Source organism: Urocitellus parryii, chromosome 11 (genome assembly GCF_045843805.1).
Source record: "Urocitellus parryii isolate mUroPar1 chromosome 11, mUroPar1.hap1, whole genome shotgun sequence".
NCBI lineage: Eukaryota > Metazoa > Chordata > Mammalia > Rodentia > Sciuridae > Urocitellus > Urocitellus parryii.
The window spans coordinates 85,092,276-85,107,863 of NC_135541.1; positions in this window are offsets into that span (position 1 = coordinate 85,092,276).

The window sequence follows — 15,588 nt, forward strand, 5'->3', positions numbered from 1 at the left end:
ATAAATGTGTCAGTAGAAACATACATAGGTGCAGTAGTAAGAGATTTTGAAAAGACATTCAGTCTTAAAGTGACATCTAGGATCTAACAAATCTAACAATGTTAAATATTTTGTCCAAAGCTTTCTATAACCTGCTCTACCCTTTCTTTATTTATGCCGGCTTTACCCTAATGTACTTTTGTTTTTAACTTCTTATGCACTCTAAACTCCATCCATACATGAGAATATTGTAGAAAATGCTCATCAGGAAATTTGGAGAGAGTTTATTTTCAAAAGACATTTTCTCACTGTTCAATAAATGCCAAAAGAACTATGGCAACAGTTTGTACTTTCTATAAATAACATTTTGTAATTCAAGTCAGTAAAGTAAAGCTGATTTATCTAGGAGTGAAACTTGTGATAGAATAATTTTGTGTTAAATATAGTCAACATTCTACTAGCATTATGTAGACTCCTAAATGACAATCCAAATTAGTTTTACAGATCATTTAAAACCATGTATAGTTGGAATGAGAATGCTTTTTCTGCTTTCCTGCTCTACCATCCCCTCAGGAGGTATATTCCATGGCTGTTCCCTTTTTTATGTTAATGTCATTTTAAATTTAAATTTAAAATTGACATAGACTTCCTAACCATGTGCCAATGTTGATATGCTTCTGATGCATAAGGAAGGAAACTACCTAAGGGCTTACACTTATCTTTTATTACCTCCAAATGAATAACCAGATGTATGTTTAAATGTTTGAATGGCACATTTTTCTCTCATATGTACACAGAACTTGCACACACACACACACACACACACACACACACACACACAAAAGCCTAATTTTTACACTAAAGAGGTGCCCAGTACCTGCAATTGCAGTTCATTTGTACTATGTTAGAACCCACCTTTGGGTGGAGTTGTTACTGCCAACGGATTTAGATGTTGTGGTTTATTCTAACACTTACTGTCACTTTAAACAATCAAGGTTGTTTGATCCAATGTTAGAAGACTGTTTCATGAGAAGCAAGACAACATCTACTACAGCTGTCGGGGGCCAGCAGTGTGCGTCACACCACAGACAGCCTGCCCAGCCACTGCTTTCCGGTTCCTGTTTTTGTCTGAAAAATGGCAAAGTTGGGAATAAAAAATTAGTTGTAAAGGCCCCCAAATGTCATTCTTTGTAATCAGATATAAATATGAATAAACACAGACCTGACTTTGAAATCAAATTCAAAAGTATATACAATATTAATTTCTTGGTTTTCAACATTTTTAAATTAAAAAAAATTTTTTCTAATTAGTTCTACATGACAGCAGAATGCATTTTGTTTCATGGTACACAAATGGAGCACCCCTTTTCATTTCTCTGGTTGCACATGATGCAGAGCCGCACCATTTCTGCTAATATTAATTTCCTATATGTGTAATAAGAATTGTAATACATTCCGCTGTCATATATAAATAAAAAGAAAAAGAAAAAAAAAAGAAATTTAAATATATCTGGCAAACAGTGTGCAGTAGCCCCCTCTCACTTCTGCATTTTCCACCTTTATTGTGGGGGCTGTCTCTCCAGCTGTATATTACAAGCATGCTCCAGTTTCCCTGGGCCTGGAACACTTTTCTTGGCAATTACTGCACTGCTATCTCTGTGTCCTCATTTTAAGCTCATGCTTCAAAAATTGCCATCTGACCCTGCTCTCCAGAAACTGCTTAGTCAAAGCTTGTCTCCCAGCCTGGTCAGCTGCTTTCAGGTCATTTTTTTTTTTTTTTTTTTTTTTAGTCTTCTACACCAACAGTCTGTGCTGATTCAGGCTCTGTATGTCCTAAACAGGATCTCCATTTAGTGGCACCACTCTCAACCTAGTAATTCAAGCCAAAAAGCTGGGAGCCAGCTGTTACATATCCCCTGACATGGAACTTGCCCAGTTTTACCAGGTAAGTATCTCTTCGTTTCATTCAACCTACCTTTTATCACTGTTGTCTTTCCTCCCCACTGCCTCATCTTTATTTATACAAATGACACAGGACACCAATCCCATGCAGACAGCAGCTCAGGGGTTACACCAGTCCTTCTGTCCTCAGGTTGGCAAACAGAGGCCTTTACCATGGGGACTTCACGGGGGTCTGAGCACTTTTGAACACTGAAGCCAAAGCCTGGCCTTGCTTTGAGCCTTGGCCTTTAGCTATAGAGCCCATTACTCTGGGAAAAGGCTACCAGGGTACCAGCACGCTTCTTGAGCTTGGGGTGCTAATGTAAGTAAGTTGATTGAGCTTGAGACTTGCACCCTTTGGAATCTGGGCTTCACTTCCTTGGGCTTCGCTGTGCCTGGACGCCCTTGGTACCTGCATTCATGGCCTTGGTGGTGTTTGTTGTATCCTCTTCAGGCCCTTCTTGTGCTGCTTGGCAAAACACAAGTTCCTCAAGACTTGGGGCCCACCCCCTTAAGAGATTCTTATCTTTGTGATAGGAGTTTCTTTATGCCATTTATGTGCAATTTACAGGAATGGTTGTGGGTGATGTGGTTCTTGGACGTAGCCAAGTCGGCACCGGAACCTGCTGCTCCTGGGGCCTCTATTATTGTCTTTAATGAAGTTTTTATTATTGTTCATCTGGCCTCTTGCATCAGGCTCTTTACCCTTCTCTTCGTCCTCTCATCTGCTCATAATTTTTTTTTTCGACACTGTTCATAGGCTCTTTTCTTATGTGGCAAACCAGCCAGCAGCTGTGGAGTTGAAAACCCTTCACGGACTCCCCTTTGCTCAGAGAATCAAGTCCATGCCCCTTGGCTTCTAACACAAAGACTTTTTATCACCTATCCAGCTCTCCAATATCCTTTCCCATCAGTTCTCAGTTCCATCTTGCATTTTATGTTTTTGCAATATCAAAATGATTATAGACGAGCTCACACAGAGTGCACACATGAATGAAGATTTTTGAAACCTCCACACACTTATGAATCTTAATTCACCTGTGCCAGATAGCCTCCTGCAAGTGACCTGGAAAATTCAAAGTCCTAGAAAACCACCACTTCCTCAATGAAGATTTCCCTCACTCTCCCCAGGCAAAATAATTTTGATTTCTATTTGTGAATATAGTCTACAAATTATTGCATACACATATGGCATATTATTGTGTATTATTTTATTTAACTGTGTTATTATTTATCTCTCAAGTGTCACCTCCAGTTCTGGGATAGTATGGACCAGACATTAATTCATTTATGTATATTTTAGCACCCACCACACTTCAGGCTCATAGTAAGTGTTCAGTAAAGTTTTATTGCAATAAATTGAGTAACAATTTTGAATTGAGTTTTGTGCATGGTGAGAGATAGGGGTTTAATTTTATTTTGCTTTGCATATGGATTTCCAGTTTTCCCAGCACCACTTGTTGAAGAGACTATCTTTTCTCCAATGTAGGTTTTTGGTGCCTTTGTCTAATATAAGATGACTGTAGTTATGTGGATCTGTCCATGGGTCCTCTATTCTGTATCTTTGGTCTACAAGTCTATTTTAATGCCGATACCATGTTGTTTTTGCTACTCTTGCTCTGTAGTATAGTTTAAGGTCTGGTATAGTGATACCACCTGCTTCACTCTTTTTGCTAAGGATTGCTTTAGCTATTCTGGGTCTCTTATTTTTCCAGATGAATTTTATGACTTTTTTTCTATTTCTATGAGGAATATCATTGGTATTTTGATTGGAATTGCATTAAATCTGTAAAGTGCTTTTGGTAGTTTGGTCATTTTCACAGAATTAATTCTGCCTATCCAAGAACAAGGGAGATCTTTCTATCTTCTAAGGTATTCTTTAATTTCTTTCTTTAGTGTTCTGTTGTTTTCATTGTATAGTTCTTTCACCTCTTTTGTTAAGTTGATTCCCCAGTTTTTTTTTTCTTTTGAGGTTATTGTAAATGGGGTAGTTTTCCTCTTTTCCCTTTCAGAGGATTTGTCACTGATGTACAGAAAAGGCTTTGATTTTGGGGTGTTGATTTTGTATCATGCTACTCTGCTGAATTCATTTACTAGTTCTAGAAGTTTTTTGGTGGATTTTTTTGTGTCTTCTATACATAGAATCATATCATTGGCAAATAGTGCTAATTTGAGTTCTTTTTTACCTGTAAGTATCCCTTTAATTTCTTTTGTCTGTCTAATTGCTCTGGCCAGTGTTTCAAGAACTATGTTAAATAGAAGTGGTGAAAAAGGGCATCCCTGTCTTGTTCCAGTTTTTAGAGGGAATGCCTTCAATTTTTCTCCATTTAGAATGATGTTGGCCTGGGGCTTAGCATAGATAGCTTTTATGATGTTGAGATATGTTCCTGTTATCCCTAGTTTTTCTAGTGTTTTGAACATGAAGGGGTACTATATTTTGTTGAATGCTTTTTCTGCATCAATTGAGATGATCATATGATTCTTATCTTTAAGTCTATTGATGTGATGAATTACATTTATCAATTTCTGTATGTTGAACCAACTTTGCATCCCTGGTATGAACCCCACTTGATCATGGTGCACAATCTTTTTGAAATGTTTCTGTATTTGATTTGCCAGAATTTTATTGAGAATTTTTGTATCTATGTTCATTAGCGATATTGGTCTGAAGTTTTCTTTCTTTGATGTTTCTTTGCCTCGATTTGGAATCAGGGTGATACTGGCTTCATTGAATTGAATTTTGGTTCACAAAATAATTTGAAGAGTATTGGTATTCTTCTTTAAAGGTCTTGTAGAACTCAGTTGTGCATCCATCCAGTCCTGGGCTTTTCTTGGTTGGTAGACTTCTAATGGCATCTTCTATTTCATCACTTGAAATAAACCAGAGACACTGTGCCTATTAGAAGAAAAAGTAGGCTCAAATCTCCATCATGTCTGATTAGGGCCTAACTTCCTTAATAAGATTAATTCCTCCTATAGAGCAAGAATTAAAATCAAGAATCAATAAATGGGATGGATTCAAACTAAAAAATTTCTTCTCAGTGAAAAATTTCTTCTCACCTCACAATCTGTGAGGTGAATAGAAAGCCTATATTTTTGGAGCAAATTTTTACCACATGTACATCTGATAGAACACTAATCTCTAGGGTATACATAGAACTCAAAAATCTTAACACCAAAAATAAAAACAACAACCAAATAACCCAATCAATAAATGAGTCAAGGAACTGAAGAGATAGTTCTCAGAAAATGATATACAATCAATCAAGAAATATATGAAAAAATGTTCAACATCTCTAGCAATTAGAGAAATGCAAATCAAAACTACTCTTAAGATTTCATCTCATTCCAGTCAGAATGTCAGCTATTAAGAATACAAAATAAATGTTTTTAAGGATGTGGGGAAAAAGGCACACTCTCACATTGCTAGTGGGACTGCAAATTGGGGCAGCCAATATGGAAAGCAGTACAGAGATTCCTTGAAAAATTGGGAATGGAACCTCCATTTGACCCAGTTATCCCACTCTTTGGTCTATGCCCAAAAGACTTAAAAACAGAATACTACAGGGACACAGCCACATCAATGTTTACAGCAGCACAATTCACAATAGCTAAATTGTGGAACCAAACTAGATGCCCATCAGTTGATGAATGGGTAAAGAAAATGTGGTATACACAATGAAATACTACTCAGCATTAAAAGAGAGTAAAATCACGGCATTTGCGGGTAAATGGATGGAGTTGGAGAATATAATGCTAAGTGAAGTTAGGCAATCCCAGAAAACCAAATGCCAAATGTCTTCTCTGATATAAGGAGGCTGATTCATAATGGGATCAGGACGGGATGCATGGGAGGAATAGAGGAACTCTAGATAGAGCAAAGAGGAGGGAGGGGAAGAGAGGGGGGATGGGGAGGGAGGAAAGACGGTAGAATGAGATGGACGTCATTACTCTAAGTATATGTATGAAGACATGAATGGCGTGACTCTACTTTGTGTACAACCAGAGATATGAAAAATTGTTCTCTATGTGTATAATATGAATGGTAATACATTCTGCTATCATTTATGACAAATTAACAAATTAGAATTTTAAAAAGTGCTTTGTGATTGCCAGATGGAAGCCCCATACTATAAAAAAATGAATAACAATTAAATTCATTTGTCTCTAATTTTCCATACCCAACTGGCCAACATGACTTCACAATGCTACCTCCTTAATTAGAATGTTGTATTTATTATATTTATTTATTTTGTTTTTTTTTCTTTTTACCCTCACAACCATTATCCTAGTATAAGAGTTCATTTTCTTTTAGCCATACATTCAGCAGCAGTTGTCAAATCCTTGTGGTTTGGAAACTGTAAAGTTGTGGAAAAAATACTATCTGTCCTGGAGAATTCCATGACAACTTACTGGGGTGGATAAACAGACCAATCAACCATTGAAGCCACTTCACTGGTTTTCTATCCCATGCCATAATTTTCTCCTAATCTTATGTCCTCTTCACAGTAACCCTCAGAGTACTCCTTATGGCAGTAATGACAATTTAATTTCAAACCATCTTGCTGAAAACCTTGCAGTTTTCTGTTTATTGCAGAATAAAAATTTGCCATATAAATGGTTGTCAAGACTGTGCCTTATACATCTTTTTCACCCTGCTCCCTTCTTCCTTTACTTCCTGCTTTCCTGCCCATTTGTCCAAGGTTCATTAAAATGGCATCTTCTAGATGAAGTCTTCCAGGATCCTTTTTAAGAAAAATTAGCATGTCGCTTCTTTTGTTATGGCATTAATATGTATCCTGTTTTGTGTTATCATTATGTGCATATCTATTTCTGTTGTAAGATTGGGAAAAGAATAAGATTGGGAAGGTTTTTATTTTTCCTTTTGCAGCTTCTCAAAATGAATTTTAACAGAAACATAGTGGACTTTGAGTTTCAATCTTATTTCTTATTCCATTCTTTCATCATCTGCATCTCTGTGGTATTTCTACCTGTAAGCCTTACAAGATGATATGTCATTGTGATAAGATCATTTTATTTACAAATAGTATGATTATTGTATAAAATAATGTCATGCCAAATTTAACTAATTCTTTTAAAAAAGGATTTTGTTGCCCAGAGCCACAGTGAAATTACATACCAACTAGCTTTCATTAACGAGGAGCAATTTTTGTACTGTGGTAGTCTCAAATGCAAAATAGTATTACAATAAAGTATTTTATTATACTTGCCAAATGAATTAATGCTGCTTACTCTTTTGATTAAAAGATGAAAGATTTTTTAATCATGTCTTTGCACATTTTGCATGTAATCTACTGAATCCAGTAATAAGTGATAACAAACCTATCATTTATGTAAATGTTCAGAAGCTTGACAGTAATGAAACTTGGATTAGCTCTTATGGAGGAATGAGGAGTGCAAATATGCAATCTTTTCACATGCATGCAGGGCAGGATAATTCTTTTTTTTTTTCCAGTGAAGAGCCTTTTACTGTGCGAAAGGGATTTTATGTTGCTTTTAGACCTTTAGTTGATGCATTGGCCTGGAGGGCAGATTATTGGAAAGAGTTGCAATGAAACCTAAGTGGAAAAATGGGCAGCCTTGGCAGAACTATATAATAGAAATTGGTTTTCCGTGTTTATAACAGTTAAAATTGCATATTCTTCATCTGGATACACTAAATTTCTTACTATTAGAATAAACTTTTCTTTTAAGGTATGCATTTATTGAAGAATATTTTTATTTTTACATTTGTTGGAGAGGCAATTTGACTATTGTAGGAAAAAAAGCCTGGACTGTAGAGTCAGATAATCCTAAACGCTGATTTATATTCTCTTAATTTCAAATTCCTTGTTTATAAATCTTTAATGGTCTGCTGTGAGGATTAAATCAGAAAGAAATGGGTAAAGCACATAGCACAACACTTGACAAGTGACAGGCCGTTGCTAAGTAGCTATTTCTGTGTCATCAGTACCATCATCATCATCATTGTTGAATGTGCTCCATAGACTTTAGCTTTTTTGTTGTTGTAGTTTCTTTGTTATTGTGAACTAGGAAATGTAAATGTGGATTTATAATCTTAATTTTTATGTCTGGTTTTGTCTGTTATCAACCTTTTAGTGCCTTGTCATTTGATACCCTTAACCCTATCTCATATCGTATTACCATGGTCATATAGCTAGAAACATTCCTACAGTCTTTTTAGTTATCTTTTAAATCACAAGTATAGTGTATGTAGTATAGATGTACATGAAGCAGCAAGTAGAAGTACTCTTTCCTGCTCATCTGTAATCCTCCTAGTCTCCAGAAAGAATCTTCTTATATATCTTTTCAAACCACATGTGTGTATACGTAACTTACACACACACACACACACACACACACATACACACACATATCTGAAATCTACTTTTTTTCCACTCAGACATTCTAGATATTTTCCCATGTCCACGTTTACACATATATTCTGTCCTCTTTTTAAAAAAAAATTAAATATGAAAATAATTTCAAATTCACAGAAAAGTTGCAAGACTGAAAATAGTGCAAAGAACACTTGTTCTTTAGTCACAATCTATTTTTAGCACTTTATTCAATTTGAATATGCTCTCTCTCTCTTCCTCATGTACATATACATGCTTTATGGCCCTTTGCCCTGGTGCTCTTGAATGCATATTTTCTTAAGAGTAGGGATCTTATAGGTCACTGTGTCACACCCCTGTGATCCTTGCTACTTGGGAAGCTGAGTTAGTAGGATCACAGATTCAAGGCCAGCATCAGCAATTTAGCCATACCCCCAGCAACTTCGAAAGGCACTGTCTCAAAATAAAATATAAAAAGGACTGGGGATGTAGTTCAGTAATAGAGTGGAGTTCAATCCTCAGTATTGCCGAAGAAGAAGAAGAAGAAGAAGAAGAAGAAGAGGAGGAGGAGGAGGAGGAGGAGGAGGAGGAGGAGGAGGAGGAGGAGGAGGAGGAGGAGGAGGAGGAGGAGGAGGAGGGATATTCTCTTGCATAAACACAGCACAATTATCTGCATCTGTAAATTTAACTTTGATAAAGTGCTTTACCATTTATATTTCAATTTTGTCAATTGGTCCAATAATGTTCTTTGTAATAATTTTTCTCTAGTACAGATTCTTGTCTAAGGTTAGAAATTGCATCTAATTGTCATGTTTCTTTAGAGTCCCATTTCTGGGACTTTTCTACAGATTTTTTTTTTTTTGTCTTTAGTGAAATTGACATCTTTGAAGAATATAGCTTCCCTCTACCCTTTACACAGAAAGTTCCTCTTTTATGTGTTTTATTTCATAGATTTTTATTTCATGCTTCAAAGGCCTTCTCTACCCATAAATCATAAAAATATTCAAGTATGTTTTCTTCTAGTTCTTATAAGGGTCCCTTTTTTAAAATCTTTGTCCATTAACTGGCGAATCAATAAATAGAATGTGGTATATTCATACAGAGAAATATTATTCAACTACAAAACAGAAATGATGTACCAATGTACGCTGTAACGTGGATGAACATTGAAAGCATTACGCTGAATGAATGAAGCTGGACACAGGGCACGCATCCCATGATTCCCTTTGCCAGACATTGTTAGAATAGGCAAATTCACAGAAACAGAAAACAGAAACCACTTACTGGAGGGGAGTGTGACTGCTTGATGGATATGGAGTTTTCTTTTGGGGTGATGGAAATGGTTGTGATGAATACACAACACAGTGAATTGTGTACTTTAAAATGATAATTTTTATATCTTAAGCATTTAATCATAATGTACAAGAAATTTTTGATTCATTTACACTTGACCTAAGGAATCAGGTAGGTATAAGTGTCCCTTCTTTTATTTTTCCAACTCACTGTCCAGTCATCCCAGTATCTAAGTGATTAATCTGTTTTGACCCATTTATTTGAAATGCCTCTTTTAATTGTATTTGATATTCTAAGATAAATTTGTGTCTTTTCCTGAGTTTATTCTGAATCACAATTCCATCTGCCTCTCCCTTTTCTAACACTATCCCATTTTATATAAGGTAACTTTACATTATTCTTTGAAAAATTTTAGGGTCCATTCCCCCTATTCAATTCTTCACCATTAGAACTGTTCCTTTGCAAAATTTTCCTGGAAAATTTTTGTGTATTTATTATACAAGTTAAACACTAAAATATTTGATTCAAGTTCTTTTTTTTTCTTTTCTTTTTAAATGGTGCTGGGATTGAACATGTGAGGCAAGCACTCTACCAACTAAGCTATATCTCCAGCCCCGAGTCAAGTTATTCATGAAGGTGGTTAGATTAAGAAATAGACTTTATTTCTTAGAGTAATTTTAAGTTTATATCAAAAATAAGGAAGCCAAAGAGATATCTCTTATGATGCATTCCCCCACACAGACTGGCCCCACTCTTGACATCCTTCAGCACAGTGGTAAATTTGTTAAAATTGGTGAACTTACATCATTATCACCCAAAGTTCATAGTTTACTTTAAGAGTCACTCTTGGTGTTGTACATTCTATGGGTTTTGACAAATACTATAATGATATGTATTAACTACAAGTACTAACTATAATGATATGTATTAATAATGTTTGGATGGTCACATCATACACAATAATTTCCCTACCATAAAAAATTCTTTTGGTCTGCCTATTCTTCCCTCTTTTCCCATTAGACAATTTTTAATTGTCTCCATTCTTTCACCTTTTCCAGAATGTCATGCAGTTGCAGTTAGACAATGTCATCTTTTCAGATTGACTTCTTTTACTAGGAAAATTTCAGTTTTATCTACATATTTCCATTCCTGTTAGCTTATTCCTTTTTTTAATATTTATTTTTTAGTTGTAATTGGACACAATACCTTTATTTTACTTATTTATTTTTATGTGGTGCTGAGGATTGAACCTAGGGTCTCGCACGTGCGAGGCAGCACTCTACTGCCGAGCCACAACTCCAGCCCTATTTCTTTTTTATTATTGAATAATACTACATTGTGTAGAAGTGCCACCATCGATTCATTCATCTACAGAAAGACATTTTATTTCCTCTTAGGTGTTGGTAATTATTTTTTTATTTTATTTTATTTTTTTAAAGAGAGAGTGAGAGAGGAGAGAGAGAGAGAGAGAGAGAGAGAGAGAGAGAGAGAGAATTTTTAATATTTATTTTTTAGTTCTCGGCGGACACAACATCTTTTTGTTGGTGTGTGGTGCTGAGGATCGAACCCAGGCAGCACGCATGCCAGGTGAGCGCGCTACCGCTTGAGCCACATCCCCAGCCCTGTTGGTAATTATTAATAAAGTGGTTATAAGTATCTGTGTTCATGTTTTTTGGGTGGGCATAAGTTTTCAGTTTTTTCACTTGGGTAAATATTGACGAGCCCAATTGTTGGAGCATATAGTAAGACTATGTTTAGTTTATTTGCCAAACTGTCTTCTAAAACTGCTGTACTATTTGTATTCTTTCCAGCAATGAATAAGAGTTCCTGTTGCTCCACATCTTTGTCAGCTTTTGATGTTGTTAGAGTTTTGGATTTTTGCTATTTTTGTAGATGTGTAGGGGGCTATTTGAATCTTGATTTCAAAGTTTATCATCTAACTTGAGGTTAGCTCTCCATTTATTCTAATGTTTTTTACGTCTTTTAGTACAGATTTGTAGGTTTTTTTTTCATTTAAGTCCTGAATATTTTTATGAAATTTGTTTATTTATTTACATCTGTCTTCTATTATTGATGACACATTTTCCTTTACCTTTCCTTAGTAATTATCTGTGTCTAAAAGTTACTGATTTTTATATATTTCCTTTGCTATGATTATCTTATGAAAACTATTAATGAAGTCATGATATAATAATAATTCTACCTCCTTTCTGAGTCCATACTTCTTATCTATGCACATTCTTAGAATTTCTTCATCCTCATGAATTTGATTCCCTTTTTCTTAACAGTTGTTATGGTTTGCCTATTAGGTGTCCTTCCTAATACCTGGGTCCATGAAGGAATTTTCAGAGGTGAAATGATTAGATTATGAGAGATGTAAACTAATCAGTGGGTTAATGTATTTGGTGGATTAATAATGAACTAACTGGGCCATGTTTAGAGGAGGTGGTTGGAAGTGTTCATCTTCCCTACACCCCTCCTCCTCTCTCTCTGCTTCCTGGCTGCCATGAGCAGGGCAGTGTTCCCCAGCCACACCCTTTGGCCATGATGACTCCTCTGACCCAGGATGAAGGAGTCAGCCAATCATGGACTGAACCTCTGAAACCATGAGCCAAAATAAACATCCTCTCATCTAAGTTGTGGTAGTCAGGTAATTTTGGCTAAAGCAACAAAAAGTTGACTAACACAAATGTGATCTCAAATTTATCGTCTCGGGGTTTTCTTCAGATTTGAGACTGATGTATCAATTAATTTATTCTTTCAACAAATATTTGTTGAGCTGTTGCTGTGAACTAAACCTCATTCTAGGTATATCTCCTGGGAGGAAAAAAAATATATATATATACATACACATACACACACATATACATATACACACACACATATATATTCATTTGTATATATTATATATAATGTATATATTATATATAATATCATATGTATATTTAAGTAGATCATATTAGATAATATGATATACTTAAAATAGTATTGCTGGTTTGTTATTATAAGTTTAGTTTAAGTTTTGAAAGGCAATGCATTAGATTACAAAGAATTTAAGATTTCTTAAATAGTTTATATATATTTATACCATCAGGTCAAAAGTACATTTAACTATGATTCTTCAATGTGTTTTGATGCTCCACCAGTTATTTGATCCAGAAACCTTTTTACATATTTTGCTTTCACATTTTCAGTAAGAACTCTAAAATGTAATGTTGTCTTACCAAAGGATATATGGTGTTAACTTTCTTGAGGATGTAAACCAGTGATTCCCTCCAAAATGTGATAAATCATTTACATACATGGTTAACCATGCAGATTTTTAAGTTGAAGATTAGAATTTATTTTTTATATTTTTCCACCAGCTTGCTTTTGATAAGTCATCTAAGGTCAGATGACCTGCTGAGTCTTCAGACCTCTATCATAATTCCACAGAGCTAGTAACCTTGAGAGGGCAGCAAGGGCGGGGGAAACCCAAGTGTCTTGGAAGTAAGAGGTCATCTAGAAAGGTTCAGAAAATAGACAAGTTGATTATAAGCTACTATGGTTGTTCTATAAGAAAAGAAAGTCAAAAGGCCAAGATTTAGGTTCCAGATAAACATGAAATATTATCTAATTTGGGTATGAGTAAGTGTACTTGCTCCTCTATTTCAGAGTGAAGCTGGTAAAATGAATAATACATGAAAACCTTATAATCTCCTTATTATTGCTGAGTCTTATGAAAGGTCACTAGTTCAACCTCCTTTTCAGAACCTGAGATCCCATCTAGTGTTTCTAACATGTGGGTGGATATAGGGCTATGTTCATTTGATATGGAAATCAAGATTATAAAGAAAGTACTCTATTAAAAAAAGATAATTATTAATATAAGTCACCTTGAATAGACTCTAATGAGAGACCAAAATGGAAGAAATCATCTTGGCTGTCAGTTATTTATTTTAAAAAAACATTATAATAGCACATGGAAACTTCCTATGTTGGATCCTCTAGGGACAATGCCAAATGATATGGAAGACATAAATAACTTAATATATTGAAACACAGTTCTGGCTTTAGTACAATTAGAAAGCGTTCTTTTTTTTTTTTTTTTTTTTAGTTTGAGGCAGGCAGTACCAGGGATTGAACTTAGAGGCACTCAACCACTGAGCCACATCCCTAGCCCTATTTTGTATTTTATTTAGAGACAGGGTCTCACTGAGTTGTTTAGCGCCTCGCAATTGTTGAGGCTGGCTTTGAACTCTAGAGATCCTCTTGCCTCAGCATTCCAAGCTGCTGGGATTACAGGTGTGCGCCACTGGGCCCAGCAGAAAGAGTTATTTTCCAAGAAAAGAAATAAATTTATTTTTTTATACTTAAAATTTCAAATAATTTTGGATTACATTTATGAAATGTAAATTTTTCTATTCCAATGTAATTTGGCAGGTAATAAAAAGTAATAAGATTCTGAAAGCAAAATATTTGCTGTCAGTGGAAGCAAAGTGTGTTAGGATTCTATTCTTTGTATTTCCAAAGTGAAAACCAAAACTAAACCACAGCATTGACACCTAGAAAAAGCACTTAAAATATCAAAAACATTAATAATGAACAAGCTAACCTGTTATATATTAATCATCTCTATCATTGAACAAAGAGAACATGGAACATATACTCATTATTGAAGCTATTTTATGAAAAACTAGCAGGCATGACACGCACAGATTGAGCTATAGGAAAATTTTCTGATTTCGATGTCTCGGTCACCATCCTTCTTAAAATTAATAAATCAATAACAAACACATCAGATTGAACTGGGATTTCATTGTCTTTCCCACAACTTAATAAACAAATGATTCACTTAAAATTCCCTAACAGCATTTTCCTTTCTTACCCCAAATTCAAATATGAATAATTTTCAGGTTTTTTGGCAAATATAGCTGAACTACTATTTTTAAAAATTATGCACATTTTCTTTATCACATTTACTAAAAACTATTCCAAGTTCTTAGAAAAAAGTAGTGAATTTTTGCTTCTTAAAATGGTTTCAGAGAAATAAACTCTTGAAAGTTCCTTCACCATCTTTTTCTTTTCAAATGAAGTACATCCTGTCTGAAGTAGAACTGCTAAACAAACTAAAAGCAAGAACTTCAGGGTAACTAAATTAAAAAATAGGTTGAAAAAGGTAATTCTCCACATAACGGATGGATAGCCTTTAGTATAGTAGGAAAAAAACCCCACAAAACTTTGAGGTGCTGTGGTAAACCATAGCCATTTTAAAAATACTTCTTTGACAAAAAGCTGTGGTTCATGCTAGTGGTCAGTGTGTGAGAAACTAGATATGCCTTGGGTTTCAATAAGTCAAATCTCAGAACCGGTGAGTATAGGTATCTACCTCTACGTGGCAACTGAGTTTGTAGAATTTTACAATGTGCTAAGAGGAATACATCTTATGATGACTTCAATGGTGAGTCTATATCTTTTACTTTGGTGGAAGGAGTAGGAAAGTTAAATGGAACTAGGTTTGGTGCTGGTTCCCTAACAAAGGCAAAACACAGGGAACACCATTGTCATGGAAGGCACTATAGGATCTGCACAATGCAGAATCCCATGCAACTGTGATCCTTCCATCCTTTCTTCTCTGACTCCCTACATCCACAGCACTGTCTGCAAGTTATACCTGTTCAATATCTTGAATACTCACTTTCCTCTCTCTGAGCCTCCAGGGTAGGCCAGACCACTGTCATATCTCACCTGGAGTTTTGTTACTACCCCTTGGCTGCCACCATTCTTGCCTCAGCCAGTCCATTCTCCACGTGACCTCGAACGTGACCTTTCTAAATTGTAAATCTCCTTCATGTAATCTTTCTAAACTGTGAATGTCCCTAATGTAAACTCTTTAAAAAATTTCCCACTACTTTCAGGAAAACAACCAGCGTGTCCTCACTTCCTCGTGTAGCTTATAAGGCCCTTTGTGATAGGAATCTCCTTCCTCAACAAATATTGCTGCAGCCTTGCTCCTCTACCACTTGAATTACTAAGA